The sequence below is a fragment of the Arvicanthis niloticus genome, chromosome 24 (assembly GCF_011762505.2).
Source record: "Arvicanthis niloticus isolate mArvNil1 chromosome 24, mArvNil1.pat.X, whole genome shotgun sequence".
Taxonomy (NCBI): Eukaryota; Metazoa; Chordata; class Mammalia; order Rodentia; family Muridae; genus Arvicanthis; species Arvicanthis niloticus.
This window is the reverse complement of record NC_133432.1, coordinates 13,966,667-13,986,646: the sequence shown is the minus strand read 5'-3', so window position 1 is coordinate 13,986,646 and position 19,980 is coordinate 13,966,667. Positions and strand designations below refer to the sequence as shown.

The 19,980-nt window shown below is 45.7% G+C and overlaps 1 long non-coding RNA gene and 1 pseudogene across 3 annotated transcripts in view; both read right to left on the bottom strand.

Annotated features, from left to right (window-relative positions):
• Positions 1-2,281: 2,281 nt before the first annotated feature.
• On the bottom strand, positions 2,282-10,467 carry LOC143437762 (uncharacterized). 2 transcript variants are annotated; one of them, XR_013107052.1, is made up of 4 exons: positions 10,273-10,467; positions 9,331-9,417; positions 7,762-7,820; positions 2,282-2,699 (listed from the first exon to the last, which is right to left on the bottom strand). It is a non-coding gene; the product is annotated as an uncharacterized LOC143437762 (long non-coding RNA). The 2 variants fall into 2 exon arrangements; XR_013107051.1 differs by lacking the exon at positions 2,282-2,699 and adding an exon at positions 4,923-6,057.
• A 779-nt stretch (positions 10,468-11,246) lies between these two features.
• LOC143437761 (dynein light chain 1, cytoplasmic pseudogene) overlaps positions 11,247-19,980 on the bottom strand; it is a 13,150-nt pseudogene continuing 4,416 nt past the window's right edge. Inside the window, exons 3-6 of the transcript XR_013107050.1 lie at positions 19,102-19,290; positions 18,924-18,981; positions 14,828-14,933; positions 11,247-14,474 (exon numbers count right to left, since the gene is read on the bottom strand). The product of XR_013107050.1 is annotated as a dynein light chain 1, cytoplasmic pseudogene (transcript). The remainder of the gene's footprint in view (positions 14,475-14,827; positions 14,934-18,923; positions 18,982-19,101; positions 19,291-19,980) is intronic.

The following is a 19,980-nucleotide window of genomic DNA, read 5'->3' as shown; positions in this document are numbered from 1 at the left end:
AACCTGGAGGCAGGAGCTGATGCAGAGGCCATGGAGGCGTGCTGCTTACTGGCTTGCTCCCCATGGCTTGCTCAGTCTGCTTTCTTAGAGAACCCGGGACCACCAGCCCTCAATGGGTTGAACCCTTTCCCATCAATCACTAATTAAGGCAATGCCCTACAGTTGGATCTCATAAAGGCATTTTCTCAATTGAGTTTCCCTCTTCCTTACAGAGAACTCTAGCTGGAGTCAAGTTGGCATAAGGCTAGCCAGATCACATACAGATAAAAAAATAAAAATTTAAAATAGTAATAAGGGGGCTGGAGGGATGGCTCAACAGTTAAGGGCACTGACTGCTCTTCCAGAAGTCCCAGGGTTCAAATCCCAGCATCCACACGGCAGCTCACAACTGTCTGTAACCCCATGATCTGACACCCTCACACAGACATGCACTCAGGCAAAACACTGATGCACAGGAAATAAAAAGTAAGTTTTTTTAAAAGCATGTTTTAAAAAAAAAATAGAAGGGATGATATTTTTAACTCAGCAGTGGGACACATGAAGATATGACGTAAGACCTGGACAGGAGAGAAAGACAGAGAATCTCAAATACTGTTCTACATGCCTATATGTGATAATTCAACAACCCAATGAATCCAAATGCATTGCTGCCCTTATTTGACAGCTAAGAAAGCCATTTCAGAGGGCCATGGTGACTCATACCTTTAATCCCAGCACATGGGACACAGAGGCAGGCTGACCCCTGGGTTTCAGGCCAGCCTGGTCTACAGAGTGACTTCTAAGACAACCAGGGCTACACAGAGAAACCCTGTCTTGGGAAAAAAAAAACAGAAAGAAAGGGAAGGAAGGAGAAAGAGAAAGAAAGAAAGAAAGAAAGAAAGAAAGAAAGAAAGAAAGAAAGAAAGAAAGGAAAGAGAGAAAGAGAGGAAGAAAAGAAAACCTTTTCAATAACTGATTTAAGTGGCAAAATGTGAAAAACCCAAATTTCTACCCAGTTTAATCCAGTATCCTAGCATATCTTTTTTTTTAACTGAAGATGCATCAACCTCCATAGTATTCAAACATGTTTGCCAGGATTCTAATCATGGGAAAACAGACAAATCCAGATTGAGACACATCCTTCAAAACAACCGGCCTGGAGTCTTCCAAAAGGTCAATGTTGTGAAACACACAGGTGGGCTCAGCTAGGCAAATGCCTCAGATTAAGAAAGAAAACAAGCTACATCAGCTGAATCCAGTGTGTATCCTTCGATGGGATCTCGGTCCATTTCTAAAATACTAAACATACCACAAAAGCTCTTCTTGGACACACCTGAAGATGTATGCACACACAGACTGTATAGCAGCAGCGTTAAGTTTCCCAGTTCTGTTCTTGCACTGCGGCTATATAGGACAATGTCCTAAAGATGCACCCAGCATTATATATAACACAGTAGAAGAATTATTGTCCAGTGGCTGAGACACAGGACACACCTGTAGTCTCAGCACTCAGGAGGCTGAGGCAGGAGGATCTCAAGTTTGAGGCCAGCCTTGGCTGTGTAGTTAGACCCTGTGTCAAGCTACACTACACTACGGTACAATACAATACAATACAGTACAATACAATAAGCAAACTGATACAAACATTGAGCAGAACATTTTAGTGTCTAGTAGTAGATTTGTGAGTTGGTAAGATGGCTGGCTCTGTGGGTAAAAGAATTATCTGCCAAACCTGAGGATCCAAGTTCAACCCCCAGAACACCAGGAAAGAACAGAGTTCTGCAAGTTGTCCTCTGAACACACACACACACACACACACACACACACACACACGTGCCTAATTTGGAGTGTAGAGAGATGGCTCAGCAGTCAAGGGCACTAGCTGCTGCTCTTCCAGACAACCCAGGAGCTTCCCGGCATCCACATGGTGGTTCACATCCTTCTATAATTCCAGTCCCAGAAGCACTGACTCCCTCTAGCACCCTCCAATGCCACCAAGCACACGTGTGATATTACATGCATACACAGAGGGAAAACACTAATACACATTATAAATAAATAAAATCTCTCTTTTCAAGGAGAAGCTTCAAAAGATATATTTGGAGCCAGGTGTGCTGGGGCATGCCTGTAATCCTAGCACTCAGGAGACAGAGGCAGGTGGAACTCTGGGAGCTTGAGGGTAGCCTGATCTAATAGGAAGCTCCAGGACAGCCAGAGCTACATAGGAGGAGAGATCCTGTCAAAAAAAAAAAAAAAAAAACCAAGCAAAGGAAAAAAAAAAAAAAAAAACAAGTAAGGTGAGCATAGGAGTTTTTATTAGTGGAACATGTATTTGACATATATATAATAATTATATTTTATATTACATGCTATATTGTATAATATATATATCGCAGTCTGTCAAGGTAGCTTTCTCACTGAGATAACTATAATTACATAAGAGAATTTCCTTACTGGAAAAACAACCAATGCCCTCATATTGACAGGGTCATGATTTCTTTCTTCTTTCTTTTTTTTTTTTTTTTTAAAGATTTTTTTATTCATTTAATGTACGGAGTACACTGTTGCTGTCTTCACACACACCAGAAGAGGGCATTGGATCCCATTACAGATGGTTGTGAGCCACCATGTGGTTGCTGGGAATTGAACTCAGGACCTCTGGAAGAGCAGTCAGTGCTCTTAACCGCTGAGCCATCTCTCCAGCCCCAGGGTCATGATTTCTGCAAAGACATTACAAGTGGTGTTGAGTTTTAAAAGCTGTCTGGTGCTGTGAAGTAGCAGATGTACCAATATATAAATCAGGAGAAAGGTACGTGGACATCAACGGAAACTGGAAACTGTCTGGCAAATCTGAGCTTTGAAACGCATCCAATTAACAAGGTCAAGAAGATACCCACCAGACCATCTCTCACCAGGGCTGTTGCTCAACTGATTGCGTCATGCTCTTACATCAGTGTGGTTGTGACCAAGAAACCTATGGACATCCTGTCCCTTCCGCTCTCTTCGTAGCTCTCTCGAATCCATCATCACTCCCGGCTCCTGTCTGAAACACTCCATCTTCCCTGTTTGCGGCCCATCAGCCAACTTCTCTCACTCAGTCCCCATAGCAGCCAGAGTAACCTTTCCAAAGGGCACCATCATCACTACGATGAGATGCTGTGATGCTCGAAAGCTTTCAACCAAGTTCTAGCGCCCTTCTCTAGGCCTTTAAGGCCTTTCTGGCCCCTGCCTATTTTCAGGCTCTCAGCTTTACGACCTCCTCCAGACACAGTTTTTGCACACAGTACTTGCAGGCAAGCTCCGCTGAGCATCCAGCAACCTCTAGCGCCCCTGCTGGGTCTTAGTCCCTGTACAGCGCTTTCTCAGAAGAGCATTTCAGGCTAATCCAGCTACTCTCAAGTAGCTGGATTCTGAGGAATCTCAATGCTACTCTCAGAGCGGAGAGTGTAGGGATCTCAGTGCTGGACGGTTCTCTGCACTCTCCGCTTGGTGCCGTATATAAATGTTTGCCCCTGATGTACACGTTTGACCCTGACTCTCAGGAACTGTGGACAGAGGCTTGTTTACCTTTAGATGTTTGAGTGTGTGATAGAACAGCAGCGTACAAGAGGTGGAGAGGCCAATCTTTGTTCCTTCACCTGGCTGTTTTGGCTCACTGCCTGCAGTGGCCACACAGCCCAACAAAGCTTGTATTTTAGGAAGCTGCCAAGATCTGGTGGTGCCTGAATCGCTCATCTCTTTTACACAACATGTTTTTTTATCACGTTCACTTCAGAACAAGAGAGGCCAGAAGATAGGGAACTGGGGACAGAGCCAGCAGCCAAGACCCACCCTAGCAAGATCTGTGGGTCAGAATCATAATCGACACAGCCTGCTGTATTTCTGTCTTTTACCTCAGCCCAGTCCAGGAGTCCTTCTTCTCTTTTCCTGAGTATCTTAATAATAATAATAATAATAATAATAATAATAATAATAATAATAATAATAATAATAAACAACAACCAGTGAGATTTCAAGAGGTTAAAGGCTGGCTGACTTGCGCAAGCTGCAGAGAATTTTTAAGAAAGTTGAAAAAAAGAAGCTAGTGAGTAAGATCCTTGAGGACCAGAGCTTGGACCCCACTGTCCAGGAAAAGCCAAGCATGGAACATGTACTCATAACCTCAACTCAATGCTGGGAGGACAGGGACTGGTGGATCCCCTGAACTTGATGTCCATCCAGTCTAACCAAATTGATGAGCTACAGGCTCAGTGAAAAGACCCTGTCTCAAAGAATATGGTGGAGAGCGATGGAGAGAGATACAGGAAACTGACTTTTGGCCTACACATACACACGGATACGGACACACACATGTCTCTGAAAAGGCGGGCAACTGAATTGCTATAACATGGAAGGATAAGGAAGTTACCTGTGGGAAGAGACCTGCAAGACTTGGGCAAGCTGGGTAGTGGGATGATTAAGAACAAAGCAACATGGCCAGCTGTGGTGGGACACACCTTTACTCCCAGCACCCAAGAGACAGAGGTGGGCAGCTCTTCTGAGCTGAGGCCAACCTAGTCTACAACTTGCAGGCCAGTCAGGGATACATAAAGACCCTGTCTCAATAGGGTTTTTTTGTTTGTTTGGTTGGTTGGGTTTTTTTTGTCTTCAGAGATAGCACTTGAAGACATACCATGACTGTTGCTTCAAGGTGCCTGAAACAACACCATTGCATGGTATGAACATGGTGATATTTGTGGTCAAAATACTAACAGAAGTACAAGCGAGTAAATGACGTAAATTCAAAAAGAGTAGTCAGGCTGGAGAGATGGCTCAGTGGTTAAGAGCACCGACTGCTCTTCCAGAGGTCCTGAGTTCAGTTCCCAGCAACCACATGGTGGCTCACAACCATCTGTAATGGGATCTGATGCCCTCTTCTGGTGTGTCTGAAGAAAGTACAGTGTACTCATGTGCATAAAATAAATAAAGCTTTAAAAAAAAAAGTCCTCAGAAAATGACTGTTGAATCTAGAAAGAGGAAAAAAAAAGAGAGAGAAGAGGTAGAAAACTGCCCGTAGGGCAACTGTTGAGTTTGCTCTGTTGCTATGTATTGTAATGCTAAATACTGGTCCCCAAGGTCTGGCTGCCCTCAGGAATGAGAGAATCCTTCTCACCATTCACTACACTACCATTACCATGTGACCTTGCTCTTTAGTTTACAAATACTGGTTGAATAAAGATGCCAACATCCTATTGCTGGGCGGAAGAGAGGTAGGAGAGGTTTTGGTTCCCAGGCTTGGGGTCTAAGGAGGACCACCAGGAGACATAGAGAAAGAGAAGGTGGAGAGAAGACACCATGGGGTAGATGAGTCATGAAAACTTGGCCAGTTGGAGTTAAGAGCTGCCCAGATGGAGCACGGCAAGCTATTACTCGGGGTTATTGATGGGGAAGTAGATTCTAATAGCTTAGCGGTAGCTATCTGCCCAGCTCGAGCGCATTAAAGACTTATTACAAATGTAAAAGTTGCGTGTCTTTTATCTGGGAACCGAATGATCAAAGGCGGGGTAGACATCCCCGATTGAGACTAAACATTTACACCAACAGGAAGCAAAAGCTGGAAAACCATAAGGAAACTCACTACGTTGCATGCTAATGTTTAAGATTAAGTTTTACAAAGAGTGCTAAGGAGTTGGTAAGGTTGCTCAGCGGGTAGACTGATTTGTGTATCCTAAGGCATGCACGCGCCCGCACACACAAACAAATAATAAATGCACACGTGAGTTTATTAAAAAGAAGGCTGAGGGGCTGGAGAGATGGCTCAGAGGTTAAGAGGCTGCTCTTCCAGAGTTTAATGAGTTTAATTCCCAGCAAGGAGGAGGAAGAGGAAGAGGATGAGGAGGAAGAAGAGGGGAAGAGGAGGAGGAGGAAGAGGAAGAAGAGGAAGAGGAGGAGAGGAAGAAGAGGAGGTGGTGGTGGCTGAGGAGATGGCTCAGTCAGTAAAGCGATTACTACATAGTCATGAGGACTTGAGTTTGGATCCTCCGATATCCACATAAAAACAGCTGGGCAGCCTGGCAGTGGTGGTGCACGCCTTTAATCCTATTGGGAGCAGAACAGAAAGCAGAAAGCGGCTATCAGCTTTGCAGCCATCTTGAGCCATATACCCTGACATGTGACTTGGATTACAATAGCCTACAACGGCTGAGCACACTCTGATAATCTTGGTTTAGATACCTTGGGTGTGTGAGATTAAAGGTGTGTGACTTAAGAGTGTGATTTAGAGATCAGATTTAGAGAAGACCTAAGGGCATGATTAAAGGTGTGACCAAAAGGCATGGCTTAGAAGTGAGACATATAAAGGCGAGAGGCAGACAGAAGAGAGTTCAGAGAGAGAATCAGACACTTCAGGCAGTACAACTTGGAGTTAGTTATTAGACATTAGGCACTTAGCACTTGGAAGAAGTAACTTGGAACTTGGAGGCACTAGGGACTAGGAACTCAAGACTTGGGACTTGGACTAGGAAGAGAGACTGAAGAATAAAAGGGATTGAATCACACTCTGTCTAGTCTCCATTCTTCGAGTCCGTCCTCTCTCTCTCTTGCTGAACCCCGAACCTCGGACCAGAGCAGCAGCTTGGGCCAGGATACAGTGGCTGCCAAACGTGTGGCAGCCCGGGCCTCAACATTTTGCTTGGGCCTCAACATTTTAGACCACTCAAAGTGGGCCAGCTCGGGCCAAGACATTTTTGGCTGCCCGAACGTGGGGCTAGTGCGGTTCCCAACATTTTTTGGCTGCCCAAAGTGGGCCAGTTTAGGCCTCAACACAATCCCAGCACTTGGGAGGCAGAGACAGGTGGATTTCTGAGTTCAAGGCCAGCCTGGTCTACAGAGTGAGGTCCAGGACAGCCAGGGCTACATAGTGGGATCCTGTCACAAAAGAAAGAAAGAAAGAAGAAGAAGAAGAAGAAGAAGAAGAAGAAGAAGAAGAAGAAGAAGAAGAAGAAGAAGAAGAAGAAGAAAAAGAAAGAAAGAAAGAAAGAAAGAAAGAAAGAAAGAAAGAAAGAAAGAAAGAGGCAGGCGGATTTCTGAGTTCGAGGCTAGCCTGGTCCTTTAGGTTTTAGGTGGTCCTCCTTAGTCCCCATCAAAAACTATGTTGAAGCCAGTCGATGGTGACAATATGCCTCTAATCCCAGCACTTGAGAGTCAGAAGCAGGTGGATCTCTGTGAGTTTAGGGCCAGCCTGGTATACATAGTGAGTTCCAGGACAGCCAGAGCTACATAGTGGGACCCTGTCACAAAGGAAAGAAAGAAAGAAAGAAAGAAAGAAAGAAAGAAAGAAAGAAAGAAAGAAAGAGAAAGAGAGAGAGAAAGAGAGAGAGAGAGAAGAAGAAGAAGAAGAAGAAGAAGAAGAAGAAGAAGAAGAAGAAGAAGAAGAAGAAAGAAAGAAAGAAAGAAAGAAAGAAAGAAAGAAAGAAAGAAAGAGGCAGGCGGATTTCTGAGTTCGAGGCCAGCCTGGTCTACAGAGTGAGTTCCAGGACAGCCAGAGCCACACAGAGAAGAGAAACCCTGTCTAGAAAAACAAACAAACAAACAAACAAAAACAAAAAAAAAACAAAAAAAAAACAAAAAAAGAAGAAGAAGAAAGAAAGAAAGAAAGAAAGAAAGAAAGAAAGAAAAGAAGGAAGGAAGGAGGGAGGGCGAGCTTCAGTGGCATCCAGTATGCTCACAACATAGTGCAACCATTGCTTTCTCTAGTTACAGAATATTTTTTGCCACCATCCCTGAAGGAAACATGATACTCACTGGATAAGCCCCTTCTCTTGTCATTTGTCCTGGGAACTGAGTCTGTGAATTTGTCTACTCTAGATAGATTTAAAAAAAAAAAAAAAAAAAAAAAAAAAAGAGTGTGTTAGCTACTTGCCCCATCACTATGACAAAATTCCTAACATGCAGCTTAAAGGAGAAAGGTGCTTATTCTGGTTCACAGTTCCAGGATGCAGTCCACTGTGGCAGGGAAGGCATGGAACTGGAGGATGCAGTTCACAGTGGGTCTGCAGTCAGGACAACTGGGGGCTGCAGTTCACAGTGGGTCTGCAGTCAGGGAGCAGAGACGAACGCTTCTCAACCTAATTTCTCTGCCCATGGGAGGGTGTTGTCACCTGCAGTGTGGGCCTTCCTACTTCAGATGATCAAATCTAAGTAATCCCTCACAGATATACCCAGAGGCCAGCAAAATCTAGACACCTCTCAGGCAGGCCCAAGGCTCGTCTCCTGGATGATTGTAGACCTTGTCTTATTGACCACAGTTTTAAGTACCCCATGGGTTTGTTTGTCCGTTTTTTTTTTGTTTTTTGTTTTTTTTTTTTTTTTTTTTTTTACAATGCAACTTGTTTTACTTTAGACAAGAGTTTATGTAATCCAAGGTGACCTTGAACTCAAGATCCTTCTGCCCCAGCTTCCCAAATTCTGGGATCATAGACAACTGTTACCAGGCCTGAATATAATACAATATATCTTTATGTCAACTGATTTCATAGGGGGCATTCAAATTCCTAACTTCTCTTCAACAGCTGGAACCAAGCTTGGTCCATGTCCCCACAAGCTAGATGCTTTATAGGCAGCATATGAGAAGCAACTAACTCTTCACAGTCCCAAATGGCTCTGCCCTCCATGTCTCCCTCCTGACCCCTAGGGCATTTGAGTTCAAGTTCAGATTTAGTGGTCTCTCACACTCCTCTGTTTTTTCCCCTAGGCAATGAGACCACCAGAAAGAGGAGAAAATAAGAGAGAGGGTGTGCTGGCTACTTTTACATCTGCTTGACACAAGCTAGAGTCATCAGAGAGGAGACAACCTCACTTGAGAAATGGCATTTTCTTAATCAGTGATCAGTGGGGGAACGCCCAGCCCATTGTGGGTGGGGTCATCCCTGGGCTGGTGGTCTTAAGTTCTATAAGAAAGCAAGCAGAGCAAGCCATGAAACAGCACCCTTCATGGCCTCTGCATCAGCTCCTGCCTCCAGGTTCCTGCCCCGTCTGAGTTCCTGTCCTGATTTCCTTCAGATAATAAACAGTGCTAATTTTATTTAGTGCAAGCTAAATAAACCGTTTCCTCCCCAAGTTGCTTTGGTCATAGTATTTCGTTGCAGCTATAGAAACCCTAACTAGGACAGAGGGTAATGAGAAAAGAATCCTGTCTCTTCTTGTTAGCATAAACCTCTATGCTTCTATGAGCCTCAGTTTCCCCAACTTCTAAACAGCTATAAGACCTACCTGGGGACAAACATCTAACTCAGTTGGTAAAAGGCCAGAGTTCAATCTCCAGCACAGAATAAACTGAGTACAGCTGCCACAACCTGTAGCTCGGACACTCACTGGGGAATTGGAAGTGGGAGCATCAGGAGTTCCAGGTTATTCTCAGCTACATGGTGAGTTTGAGGCCAGCCTGGGATATGCGCGCTCCTGTTTCAAAACAACAACACAAGTCTGTGATGTTAAGTGTAAAGCAGTAGACACATTGCCACTCCCGTTCCTGTTGGTAACAGGGACTCATGACAGCTCTCTTTAAATATTCAAAAGTAAGAAAAAAAGATTAAGGCAGGTTAAGCGATGTATTAATGTCAACTCAGCAAACCAGAGGCCAGCAGTGAAGTCTCCCTTCCCCCAACCCCATTGCCCTTGACAAAATCAAAAGTCAGCATTCAGATAGGACCATAGGAGATTTTTTGCAACCCTGGGAACAGAGGCTGGCAAAGACACAGGTTTAGCCTGGAGGGGAACGATATTTGTTCTTGAGTAACTTCACCCTCGGTTTATGCAAGCAATGGAGTTTGGTTAGAATGGAAAGAAAATCCCTTTGATGTGCCCCAGTCTAGATCAATACCCTAGCCAGTTTTACTATGCCTGTTCCCCAGTTAGAAGGCTTCCCACCCCCTGAAACCCAAGCAGAGGGACAACTGCTATTGGCTTCTCAGAATTGACGATTGATTCTTGAGACAGTCTGTAGATTGTCTTTTTCAGGCATTATCACTTAAACTACATTAAAAAAAAAAAAAAAAACACAATTTAAAAGCAGCAAATCCTTACAGCTATGCAAATAGAGGGAAGTTAAAAAATACACCAAAGGGGACCAACACATCAGAGGCCAGCAGAGAATTCCCCCTTTGCCCTTGACAAAGGTGAAAGTCAGCATTCTGGACAGAGATTTTTATAAGCCTGGGGACATTGGATGGTGTCTTGGTTAGAGTTTTACTGCTGTGAACAGACACCACGACCAAGGCAACTCTTATAAAGGACATTTAATTGGGGCTGGCTTACACATTCACAGGTACAGTCCATTATCATCAAGGCGGGAGCATGGCAGCGTCCAGGCAGTCATGGTGCAGGAGGAGCTGAGAGTTCTACATCTTCATCTGAAGGCTGCTAGTGGAAGACTCACTTCCAGGCAGCTAGGATGAGGGTCTTAAAGCCCACATCCACAGTGACACACCTACTCTGACAAGGCCACGCCTCCTCCAACAAGGCCACACCCACTCCAACAAGGCCACACCTACTCCAACAGGGCCACACCTACTCCAACAAGGCCACACCTACTCCAACAGGGCCACATTTACTCCAACAAGGCCACACCTCCAAATAGTACCACTCCCCAGGCCAAGCATAACCAAGCCACCACAGATGGCAAGGACATTAGGGGCTGAAAAGGGCACTCAGAGGGTTGAGGCACTGTCTGCCAAGCCTAATGAGTTCAGTCCCCAGAGCCCACAGGATAGAAAGGAGAAAGCCAGTTCTGCCAGCTATCTTCTGACCTCCATGTGTGCCCCGTGACACACACACACACAATGTAAAGAGCAGAGATATTATTAAGTGTTCAAATCTTATCCCTCCCTAAATTACACTCTCAGTATGATCTTCAGTGTGCCCTCTGTGCCTGTGTGTGTGGAGAGTCCTCACGTATGTCCTTCTGCATCCCAAGCCTAGTGACCTTCCACTGGTAGCTTGAAACGGGCCACAGGGAGTGCTCTCCACACAGAACCCAGGGTCGCAAACAGAGGCTGAGGCATCTCTCCTCCGTTGTCTAAGCAGGAGCTGGCAAGTAACATCCTCGGTTCAAATCTGGACCACTGCTTTTTAAATTTTTTGGATTAATGTCTTTTTCTTTTTGTATCGTTTTCTGTCACATATATAATCCACTTGAGCTCCCAGTGGGTGGCCTCAAGCTTTATGCTGCCTGCCCCAGATGCTCTGGATCTCAGACAGACAGACAGACAGACACACACACACACACACACACACACACAGAGCCTTTGTATTTTTTTAAGCTGTTTTACTAATTTTATAACCACAAACTTGTACAGAGAATGATGCCCTGTACAAAACACAACAGATTCAAACGAGGTGTTCCCTTAGCAAGGCTGAAGATTCACTCTCTGGTATTTGGAATTTAAGATGCAGTCCTTGTTTTTGGATGGATCACTGGGTGTTTGGCACAGTCCATGCTTTTAACCAGATTTGAACAGAAGAATGGCCACCTGATCCAGATGAAGTGTTTGGTTTCGTGTGTCACATAGCTACCGAAGTTCCGGCCCACAACGCAGTGCCAGGTGGGATTGTACTTCTTGTCAAACTCCTTCTTGATATGGGCCGCAATATCCTTCTCTATGCTGTATTTCTCCAACACCTGAGTAGCGCACTCCACTGAGTCCTGTTGCATCTCTTCCAACATGTCTGCATTTTTGATCACTGCCTTCCGGTAGCACATGGTTACCATGGAGCAGGGGCCAGCCGGCTGCTGCGAGCTCCTAGAGAAGGTGCTGGCACCGCTCAAGCAGCAGAGGACAGCCGGTCGCTGGAGAGATGGCTCAGCTGTTAAAGGCTAGGCTCACAACCAAAAATATAAGAGCCTTTATATTTTAATATGGCTTGACTAGCTCAATGGCTGGACCACTTTTGAATCTCCACATGGCTAACATACTCCCTCCTAATATTCCTGAGTTAATACTTGCTAAATCTATATTTCATCTCTCTGCTACCCCAGACTCAATCTGGGGAGTGGTCCCTCCAACCGATTTCCCCAATTCTTACATGTCGGCGGGCTCTCCCTCCTGTACCTCCCCACCACCCCCCATGGTCTGTCTCCTTCACCCTCCTAATGGTGGAATCCTTTCTTCCCCTCTCCTGCGTTTCTCGACCAGGAATCCTAAAAGTCCTGCCTCTGTTCCCCTGCCCAGCTATTAGCCACTGGCTCTTTATTAAGCAAAAAACTATTGGCAGGGACACACATCGACCTATGAATTCCCGTGTAAGCACAAATCAAATCCCCAACAGTTTTCTCTTGGATTCAAGATCTTGCTTTCAAGCTCAGGCCGTTTTTGAACTTTTGGTCCTTCTGGCTCAGACCCTCGAGCGCTGGGATCATAGGTGTTTGCCACCAGTGTCTTGAACATTGGAAGATAGTAACGAGCTTTGTCTACATGGCTGGAACGCAGTAATATGTGTGTGGTGTGGCTCTGAGTCCTGCCTCAGCTCAGAGGCATTATCTTTGTTTTGTTTTTCAACTGTTTAATAATTACACTATGTGTGTGTGTGTGGGGGGGGTGCACACATGCTTGTATGAGCACCCGAACACCATGGCATGCATGTGGAGATCAGAGGACAACTTGCAGGTCTGCAGGCTTGACAACAAGCTTCTCTACCTGCTGGGCCATCTCGTGGGCCCTCAGAGGTGTTTTGTCTGTTAGGAATGGGATCTCACTACACTGTCCAGACTTAGGCAGCTTCCTGAGTAGCTGGGATTACTGGTGCATACTGCCACATATGACATGACAGTTCTCTAATGGCCATGGACAGGTTATTTGGGCATGTCCTCTTTGCCCAGAGTCTGTTTCCATATCTGAACAGGAAGATCCCGGAGGATACAGAGGGCACAGAGTTTAGCAGTGAGGAGAGCACCAAGCAAGGAGAGGTAAGAGGTGTACATGCCTGTCGTAGGTGGGAAGCCGGCTCTAGGGAGCTGAGCCTCCCATGAGCAGAGATACAGCGTGAACTGCAAGTTAGTTTCAGGGAAAAACAAAATGGTGGCTCTGGATAGAGAAGTCAGTTGTAGGGACTCAAAGGGACCTTGGATATTTCTACTCCACTCTGAAGCAGACTTACCCACCTCACTGGGATGACTTGGCCCAATTTGACTGCTGCGTTGACCAATTACCATGTGTGAACAGCTCTGGGAAGAAAGGGGCCTGGAGCAATCTATAGGTGAGGTGGACCTTGCTGGAGATGACAGTTGGTCAGTCTCCCCACAGCGGGGCAGGAAGTGCTTCCCTGAAGAAGAGTGTCAGCAGTGTTTATCACAAGGTACACTGTCTGTGGGGAATTTTAAAATATTGGGGAGTTGGAAACCTGGCCTGATAGTGAGCACCTGTAATCCTGCCTCTCCATGGGAATGGCAGGTGGACCAGAAATTCAAGGTTATCCACCCGAACATTAACCAGCTCAAGGGCAGCCAGGGATCCGATAAAGCCCTCTCTCAAAAACAAAACAAAACACTCTTATGTTGGGCAAGGTGTTTTACAGCTGGAATCCCAGGCCTCTACTGAGATAGGAGGACCAAGAGCTTTAGAGACTAGCCTGTGCTACATACTAACTGACACCTTGGATGAAAAAGAACCACAAACTGGGGGCCCACAGAGATGGCTAAGTGGGCGAAAGCTTTTGCTGCCCCATCCTAGAAACGTAAGTTTGGTCCCCAAAAACTATGGTGGAAAGACAACTCCTAAAAGCTGTCCTCTGACCTTCTTACACACACTGTGGCCAGTGCATACACGTGCACATACCCACAAACACGAAGTAAAACATTTTAAAACAAATTGGGGGCAGTGACTGAGAACCCATATAAAGCCAGATTCAGGAGCCAGCCCTGGTGGCACATGCCTTTAATCCCAGCATTCAGGAGGCAGAGGGAGGCAGATCATTGAGTTCAAGGCCAGCCTGGTCTACAGATGGAGTACCAGAAGAGCAAGGATTACACAGAGAAACCCTGACCCATATGTATATAAACACACACACACACACCACACACACCACACACACACACACACACACACACACACACACACACTATGAAAAAGATATTTCTCCTTGATGGATCAGACTCCCCCACCCCTAGGAAGGTGAAGAAACACTCCATGTTAATGCAGTTGTATCTTTGTGTGTGCTGTGAATGCTAGAAAGCCAGCTCAAACTTGAGCAAATGGGACACAGAGCAAGATCCTAAGACCCTGCAACCCTGTGACCCCTCTCCACTCGGCTCTGCTTTCTCTGTGCTGACCTTCCCTCTCCAGACTTCAATATGGCCCCCAGAGCACCATTTGATATGCACAGCAGATCCAGAACTCAGAGGCAGCAACGGACTTCCTTAAGACGAGGGCAAACCTCATCCATCCTTGATTCAGTCAGGATTCTCATAGGCCCGTTCTACCCCATGTGAACCATCGGCCAGAGAAGGTGCTGGGCGGGTAATTCTACAAAGGAAAAAATGAAGAGCTAGACCATTACCAGGAGTGAGCCGTGGGGTCGTAAATGACACAGCCAGGAGACTCCTTAGTGTCTCCAGTGCTGAGAACACCAGGGGAGCCTCGTAGATCTAAGGGCTCTCTGCCTTAAAAGTTAGGGACACTGAGACCTAGAGAGAAGCTGAGGACTGCTTAAGATGACAATCCACAGTGCCCAGAGCTCCTGTGTCCCCTGTCATCAACCTCTGGAGTCTCCAGGACTTCACTGATGCCTGGAGATACAGTGGGCTGTCACCCCAAAGTTCAGGATAAAAGCACTATACCTCAAAAGATAAAAAGCAGTCCCACCCAAATGGCCTCACCCAGCTGTGCCAACACCGATAACCGGATGAGCCGAGTGCCTGGGCACACTTCACCTTCTCTGTCTCCAGCTGTGACCCGAGTCCTGGCTTGGGACAAGTGTACAGCCTGCTGAAGAGAAAGACATTCTCCAAACAGAGGTGCACCTCCAAAGCCTCACTACTTCTGTCTACTGCTACCTCCCTTTTATCCAGTAAAAATTTAAATTAGGGGCTAGAGAAAGGGCTCAGTGGTTAAGAGTATTACATATGGAGTTTGGGTCCCAGCACCCATGTTGGGCAGCTCACAAATGTCTGTAACTCCAGCTCTAGGGGATCTGACAACCTTTTCTGGTCTCCATGGGTACCTGTAGGTATGTGTATGTACACACACACACACACACTAAATTTTAAATTCATAGCTGGGGATACAGCTTAGTGGCAGAGTGCTTGCATACGTATATGATGTCCTAGGTCAATACCCACTATGACAAAAATAAGAGATCTTAAAAGGGTCAGACTCTAGCAATGAATTAATCCACTGGGAAAAGCAGAACCTTCAGGATTCAAGTATTTCCCCTAAAACCTCAGCTCTGAATGACGGTTGCTTCCGAGACCAAAGCCTTTGGTCTGTGAGCACGCTGGAGAGATGCTTTATACCCAAACCCCAACAGTCGTCACAGCAACCCTGTGGAGGAGGCACCATGACCATACCCACTCTACAGGCATCAAGCCTGTAAAGAGCCCAGGGAAGTCAAGTGCCTGGTCTCAGGATGTTTAGTTACTAACGGAGGGATATGAGACTCTAGCGGCTGCCTAGCCAAGGGCCTTGTGCACGGGAAGCTGAAAGAGGAACCTGAGTTGGAGGCCAGCCTGGGTTTCACACTAGGTCCTGTCTCAATACACAAAGAAACTTAAATAAAATAGATCAAAAGAAATTCCTTTGGGTTAAAATATAACACCTACTCTGGAGGTACACAGATTTCCCATTTAGACTGTCAGTGAATTTTCCCATAGTGACCACGTTTGTTTAATGACTCCAGACCAGTGACATTCCCAAACCCAATCTCCTCATTACCATCCTGGCAACCCTAGAGGTCACAGCATTTGGGAATACATACGCCTCTCCAGACACACCCACTCTTGGATAGGCTGCAGTCTTTGTTCTGGTTCTTGTAACCAGGCAACCTGTTAGGTGGATTTCGTTTTGCTCTGAAATGTATTTGTATTGTTTTTAATTACATGTATGGGAGAGGGGGAAATATGCAAACCACTAAACAGATCCTCACAGAGGCCAGAGGTTTTCTATCCTCTTAGAGCTGGACATACAGGTGATTGTGAACCAGCGGATGGGGGTGCTGGGAATCGAACTCAGGTCCTTTGAAAGAGCAGTACTGCTCTTAATCACCGAGCCAGTCTCTTAAGTGGTTCTTCCCACTCCCAACCTCCCGAGACAAGTTTCTCAAGTTTCTCAATGTGGTCCTGGATGTCCTGGAACTGAGGTATCCTATTCCCTCTGCCCCCTGAGTGCTGGATTTAAAGGCATGAGTCACCATGGCCAGTTCCTTAGGTGCTTTAAATAAAATTCTTTCTTTTTTTGTTTGTTTGGTTTTTTATTTTTTTATTTTTATATTTATTTATTTGGGGGGGGGGGGGTCCGAGACAGGGTTTCTCTGTATAGCCCTGGCTGTCCTGGAACTCACTCTGTAGACCAGGCTGGCCTCGAACTCAGCCTGCCTCTGCCTCCCAAGTGCTGGGATTAAAGGCGTGCGCCACCACTGCCCGGCTTGTTTGTTTTTTTAATTAATTAATTAATTAAATGTATATGAGCACACTGTCCTTGACACACCAGAAGAGGGCATCAGATCCCATTACAGATGGTTGTGAGCCACCATGTGGTTGCTGGGAATTGAACTCAGGACCTCTGGAAGAGTAGTTAGTGCTCTTAACCACTGAACTATCTCTCCAGCCCAAATTCTTTCTTTTTTTTAAAGGTAAGATCTTGCTATATAGCCCAGACTGGCCTCAAATTCACATAGGGCTTGTTTCAGTCTCACAGTGACTGGGATTGAAGATATGTACCATCAAACACAGAAGAAACGGTAGGCTTTGATGTTTCAAAACCTACTTTAAGAAATGTTCTTAAATGCTTTAACCTCCCTTCTAGCCCACTACCCACCAAAGATAGTGGAAAAGAAAGATTATTAGGACACGGGGGAAGTGGACCTGTTTAGAAATAGTTCTTTGGGGCGATTCCAATCTTCGTTGTCAGGATATCAGTAGTTCAGTCTACTAGCAAAGCATTAAACACGAATCAGCAGCTGCAGCCCAGTCCACTCGGCAGACGCCGCACACCAATCAACTATGGCAGCTAGATCAACACTAAGCCTCGAGGCTCCCACAGATTGACCTGATTCTGAGGAAGTGACAAGAAGCAGTGGGAATATCACAAGAAGTTCTTTGATGATTTACTCTCTACAAAGTCTCAGCAAGCGAGGATCAGTAACAAGGTCCAAGGCCAGCCAGTGCCAGAGCGTGGTCAGTGGAGACTAGCGAAGCCACGTGAGGCAAGCCAAAGTGCAAGCCTTGTCCTACCATCTGTGGTCATATTTATATTCTTTCTAAACATCACGTGTCTTTTCATTTGTCTGCTTCAGTGAAACTGAAAGGGTTAAAAATTTTCAAAAACTCCTGACAGGCAAGCAGAACCAAGAGTACAGGTCAGCTTGGTTGTGAGCTCTGTGTTTCAGGAACTTGGCTGACCACAAGATAGATGGTTGATTATAAACAGACTTTTAAAGAATAGCCTATACAAAATGTTCCCCATGACTGTTCTTTGGACCCTGAATAATGGGCTGGGACTTTACACAGGTGTTCTCCAATAGCCCTCCTTCACTCCCCCTGGGTCGTGGTTTCCTCCCTGAGTTGTGGTTTTTGGCTTTAAATTCTCTCTGTCTCCAAAGCCCCTTAGTGGGTCATGGGTCTTGACCTCAGTATACTGATCAAAATATACCTCTTGCTGATTACATCAAGTTCGGTGTCTTGTGAGTTAATGGGTGGCCTCGAATTCCTGAGGCTTGGGTGAGGTCCTGAGTCTCCAAAGAAACCAGAAATTTCCACTTAGGAAACATGTCTGCTTCTAACATGTCTTTAGAGAACATGCTACAATACTCTGAAGGGACAGGGTTCATGCAGCTGAGGTTAACCTTTAGTTCCTGATCCTCCTGCCTCTACTTTTGGGTTTCTGGTCTTACTGGCATACTCCATCACTGTGCAATGCTGGGGTTCAAACCAAGGGCTTTTATGCAACCTGAGCCCTCTGTCAACTGAGCCACATGCCCGGTCCTAATTCCCCTCTTTGTATAAGGAAGGAAAAGGGGTGTGGCTGGCTGATCTGATGTCTGCTATTCTGCTTTGATCCTTTATGTCACACCCAAGACTCCGTCTTCCTGGGTGCCCACAAGCTGATCTTTAAAAGGGAATCATTATTTACAAACCCTCGTGCACTCACAAGGAGACAACACTGGCTGGGGAGATGCTCCAGATGTAAGGCACTTGCTGAGGAAGCCCTCAGACCTGAGCTTAGATCCCTAGAAGCCAGAGTGGCACTCTGACACCAGAGCTGCTATACCAAGAAAGGAGAATCCATGAATGCTCTTGGAGCAGCTAGCCTGGCTTACACAGCCTAGAGAAGGAGATTCTTTTTCAAACAAGATGAACGCTAAGAACCAGCACCAGACGTGTAGGAGAATGTAGACCCATATCAGATTCACACACAGAGAGACGAAAGGGAGGAAGATGAAAGGGAGAGATAGGGAAAAGAAACATGACGGGCTGGAGAGATGGCTCAGTGGTTAAGAGCACTGGCTGTTCTTCCGGAGGTCCCAAGTTCAATTCCCAGCAACCACATGGTGGCTCACAACCGTTTGTAATGAGATCTGGTGCCCTCTTCTGACCTGTAGGCATACATGCAGGCAGGATGCTGTATACATAATAACTAACCAAATAAATCTTTAAATAAAGTAGGAAGAGTCTTCCTTTGGCTGCCTTTGTGTCAAGATGTAGAACTCTCAGCTCCTTCTATAGCACCATGCCTGCCTGTATGCTGCCATGTTCTTACCTTGATGATACTGGACTGAACTTCTGAACCGGTAAGCCAGCCTCAATTAAATGTTGTCCTTTATAAGAAAACAAACAAACAAACAAACAAACAAATAAATAAATAAACATGATTTGGACTGAGGGTATAGTTCATTGGTATAATTTCATTTTTAATTTTTTTAAGCACACATACTTACCTCCATTTACTTATTTATTTATTCATGTGTGTGCGCACACGCAAGCCACAGCAGGACAGTAGAGATCCAAGGACTACATGTAGGAGTAGGTGATTTCCTTTGATTAAACTCCAGTTGTCTGGTTTATTGACAAGTGACCCACTGAGCCATCTCACCAGCCCAGTGGTAGAATTTTGAAAAATGCCTACACTGTGGGAAAGTTTAACAATTTCTCAAAATGGCGGAACACTTGCCCAGAGTGCATCAAGCTCTGGTTTCTATCCCCCACCACACACTCTATATATGTGCATATGTGTCAGCCACTGTGAGCTCATGTGCCCTGTGTGTGTGCAGGAGGTTTCAGAGGCCAGAGAAGGTGTCAGGTCCCCAGGGGCTGGAATTAGAGGCAGTTGTGAGCTGCACAGTAGGTAGGAGAAACCGAATCTCAGGGTCCTCTGAAGGGAATGAGTAAGATCTCTCTCTCCCTTCCTCCCTCCCTCTCTCTCTCCCTCTCTCTCTCTCTCTCTCTCTCTCTCTCTCTGAGACAAGGTTTCTCTGTGTAGCCCTGGCTGTCCTGGATCTCACTCTGTACACTAGGCTGGCCTCAGACTCACAGAGATCTGCCTGATTCTGCCTCCTGGGTGCTGGGATTAAAAGCATGTGCCGCCACTGCCAAGCAAGCAGTAAATACTCTTAACCACTCTCCAGCACCAACCTCTTGCACTTTAAAAACAAAACAAACAGAGTCTGTGTCCAACCAACCCAAAAAATCCCCAAATATATTATGTTGAATGAAAAATCAGATTCACAAGCCTACATACGACATGATCTATCTACATGCTTTTCTGGAAAAGGCAAGAATAGAGGGCCCATTGCATGCATGTGGTGCACACACTTGCA